Source organism: Choloepus didactylus, chromosome 2 (assembly GCF_015220235.1).
Source record: "Choloepus didactylus isolate mChoDid1 chromosome 2, mChoDid1.pri, whole genome shotgun sequence".
NCBI lineage: Eukaryota > Metazoa > Chordata > Mammalia > Pilosa > Megalonychidae > Choloepus > Choloepus didactylus.
In genome coordinates, this window is record NC_051308.1 from 152,059,294 (window position 1) to 152,063,636 (window position 4,343).

Consider the following 4,343-nt stretch of genomic DNA (forward strand, 5'->3'; position numbering starts at 1 on the left):
TTCAACAACATTAAATCAGAAGTTATTTGATGTGACTAGACAGTCAAAGCAGTTAGAAACAGACAATTCTGTAGGTGGGTGGTAATTTTGCTTTTAGGGGTGGGCAGCTGAAGTACAGAGAATAACAAATTAACACACAAAAGTATGTTTCCCATTATGGGGGGAGGGGGTGTGGCAACAGGAATCACAGGGTAGTTTAAATCTTTTAAGTCCATTTGACCTATCCACTCAGATCTAAGACCAAATTTTCCATTTTTTGCGTAACCCCCATTCTTTCCTTGAGTATCAAGCCAACTGGTAGTTACATATCCAAGTAAAATCAGAGCTTAACAGCTTATTGATTGAAATATTAAAAAGGTCAAAAAGATAAACTAAATTTCAAACTGGGAAGAAATTCTACTCAAGTATTACACTATGTTTTCAAATTATTTACTAACATGACAACAGATTTGGCTTCAATCACTCTTGCACACATTCACACCCACAACAGGCACCCCAGCCAATGATCTGCTTTGCAACACAAGGCCATATAGACAGAAATGGCATTCTCCAAGTCAAGCTTTAAATAGATTAAAAAAAGTACTTTCTAATTTTACAGAAAGGACTCCTCAAAAAATATTTACTCTCACTCCCTCATCTCCTATATTGAAGGATGTGTAATATGTTTTTTTTTCCCAGCTAAATCTGGGCCCTCAAAATTGATTCAAGGCAGAAAATCTCTGCAAATTAAATTTAAAAACAAAAATAGAAAAGTTATACTTTTATATATGTATATGTGTGTGTATATATATATATATATATATATACGTGTGTGTGTGTATTTATTTATACTGATTGGAATCCCCCAGAATTTTAAAATCACTTTAGAGATGAACTTCAGGATTCTAATGCTTACAACTCCAAAATCCATATTGATTTAAGGACTTATTTTCTTCTGTTTCTTTCCTAGCTATCTCGTTCGCCCTCCAAAACAAGTTCAATATAGCCACAGCTCCAGTTTAATTGGGAAGAAAGAGAAGTTTTTGAATAGTTTTGTTTTGTTTTTTTGTTGTTCTTGTTTGGTTACTTTGGTGACCTGGGTGGCACATATTGCTCTTTGCCATTATGTCGAGTCACTCCTTGAGTTATAGACCTATGGCCAAACTGGCATCTCTGTTCTTGGATTTTTCCAGGTGCTCCCCTGGGAATGGTATTGCTTGAGAAGCCACAACAATCTTTACTAGCCCTTGCTTCAGGCCTCTTGTGGTTTCTCATCGGACTTCTCAGGAATTCCATTCTCTTCATTTTTGGTAGGAGATACTACATTGGAGCAAAGTTCCCATAGTGGCTGCACAAGAACTGGAGACAGCTCTTTAGGGGGCTTCTGGCACACTTCAGCATAACTCAGCTTTTGGGGTTTCTGTAGGGCCACAGCTACAGGTGCTTTATGTTACTATTACATTACGAAGCAGTATTTGTCCTTGATGGCTTTGCAGTACTTGCAGAAGGAACTGGTATAGTTGCCTGGTTGAGAAAGTTCTTCTGAACAGAGGAATCCTCTATTTGATCCTTTTCTTGCTGAGTTGTACTTAATACAGGAAGCTGAATTACACATGGAGGACTTGTACTCAAACTGAGCTGTTGGGCAGAGCTACAGTCTGTCTGCTCATCCTCTGCAGGCACGGGACAGCTAATTCTCAACTCTTCATTATTCTCAGTGCTTGCCTTTCACTTGTAGACACCTTTAACAACACCAGACATCCTATTCTCCAAAGGAAGTTCTCCTGGTATTCTCAATGAACTTCCAGGTAAAGGAGGAAAATTTGAGGCTACTAAGTCAAACTTTGGTGTTGGAGCCCTTGCTTCAGCAGTTACAGAATGGGGTCTTGGGATCCTGTCATCTTCCCATCATCGTCAACCTCTGAAAATAGTTCTCTTGTCCCTACCATAGTCCCCATTCTGTTCCACCTGCAAAGTGGGGGTCTCCTTTAGGAGATAAGTTTGCTCCTGATGCCCTGTTACTGTAGGGTTATGCCACTCAGTTGTAAAGTTCCACAAACTAGATTTGTTCAATGGTCTATCCCCCAAATAACACAGAGCCCTCTGTTGAGTGTTCTGAACCACTGGATGACCTAAAGTGAGGCTTTACACGAGTTTTTGGAAAAGTCAACCCATATTCTTAGTAGCAGCATTTGTTTTATAAGATCCTGGTGAATTAAAGCCATTCACAAAACTACTATTGGGAAAGGGAGCCGGTGGTGTTTCAAAGTAAGGTGCAGGATTTAGAGACCAAGACTGAGGCACAATACTGTAGAGTACTGTTGGTGAGGATTATGTACAGGCTGCATAAAGATTGGTGAGGCGTATTGTGCTTAAGATTGAATGGGCTGACTATACACACTAGAATCCATTAATCAATAACCATTCTTAGCAAAAAATTTATTAATGGCGTGTATCCTTGCCATGATTGGCTTGCCCTGAAATGTTTTAACTTCTCTCACGTATCTAAAAGTCTGTTGTGTATCCATGTCTGACTGGAAAGTGATATACCAGTTACTATTGTGTGCAAACTCACAGCTTATCACTTTGGGACAATTTTCATTTTTGAACAAAGCTTTCACTTCCTTTATTGGTATTGTTTCAGGAATGTCTCTAAGAATAACAATACAATGTTTATGACTTGGTCTCACTTTCTCACCCTTCTCATCAACTTGTACCGTGGGTGAAAATCTCAATACTTCAAGAATTAGATCAGGGTCTGTGGTCAGATTTTTATTTCTTCCATGTTGGCAACTGTCCAAATTGGGATAAATTGATCACTGTCCATTTGAGAGATCAAGTAAAGAAACTTTGACAAATTTTCTCATGAGAAACAGAATTCTAATTGTTTCTTCAGACATTCTTTTAGGTCTTCTGTAGAAATTGCTGAACTGTTTTCTCTAGAAACATCATATATTTGGTAATTCAGATCTTCCAGTCCTAAAATCATTCTGTCAGTTGATTCTTCAATGCCAATAGTATTTCTTGTGGTTTTGCAAGATGAGGAATACATTACTTTATATTCCTCACATATATCATCAGAAAGCTCTGTATTACCCTCAGGATGAGACCCTGATGTGGCTGCTGTTTCATGCCAAGAGCTTTCAGTTCCATGAGTTACTGGTGTGGCATTGCTATTTCCAGGAGGAATTTCTTGCCAAACTTTGGCATTAGGATTTAAACCAGTTCCTTTAGATGTTACCTGCTCCAAAGAGCAACATGTCTTCTTCATTCGGCCCAATCGTTTCTGCTGCTGTGACTCTAACTGGCTCACAGGCCCAAGCCCCCACCCCTCTATTATTGACTTCTAGTTACAATGTCATACATTTGTTCTAGTTTGTGAGAGAGATTTCTAATATTTGTATAGTTAATCATGGACATTGTCCATCAAAAGATTCACTGTTATATGCATTCTTATCTTTTAACCTCCAACTTTCCTTCTGGTGACATATGTGACTCTAAACTTCCCCTTTCCACCACATTCACACACTATTCAGCATTGTTAGATATTCTCACAATAACTTGCTACCATCATCTCTGCCCATTTCCAAACACTTTGGTTCAAACTAGTTAAACATTCAACTGCTCCCCATTCTTTAGCCTTGTTCTATATCCTGGTAACCTATATTTCATCTCTATGCATTTTCATATTATAATTAGTTCATATCAGTGAGATCATACAATATTTGTCCTTCTGTGCCTTATTTCACTCAATATAATGCCCTCAAGTTTCATACATCAACCTGTTTTTTTTTAAGACGATTTTGTTCACACACCATACATTCTGCCCTAAGTAAACAATCAATGGTTCCCTGTATAATCACATAGTTATGCATTCACCACCAGCACCACTATCTATATAAGGACATTTCCATTTCTTCCACAAAGAAAGAGGAAGAATCAAAAGAGTTAGAGAGACAAAAGAACAAGAAAAAGAAAGAAAAAAATATGACAGCTAAAAAGCAACAAAAGAAAAGAAAACACTAAAATAAAGTACAATAAAAGAGTCAGACAACATCACCAATGCCAAGAGTTCCATACTCTTCTTTTATGTCCCCCTCTTATAGGCATTTAGCTTTGGTATATTGCCTTTGTTACATTAAAGGAAGCATAATACAATGTTTATGTTAACTACCATTTCTAGTTTGCTTTGATTGTATTTTTTCCCCAATACCATGCCATTTTTAACACCTTGCAAGGTTGACATTCATTTGTTCTCCTTCATGTAAAAAGATATTTGTACATTTTATCACAATTGTTGAGCACTCTAGTTTTCACTAAGTTACACAGTCCCAGTCTTTATTTTCCCTGTTTCCTTCTGGTGT

The 4,343-nt window shown here is 37.6% G+C and overlaps 1 pseudogene; it reads right to left on the minus strand.

Moving 5' to 3' along the window:
* Positions 1–1,062: 1,062 nt before the first annotated feature.
* LOC119518633 lies at positions 1,063–3,223 on the minus strand (annotated as a pseudogene).
* Between the last annotated feature and the right edge of the window lie 1,120 nt (positions 3,224–4,343).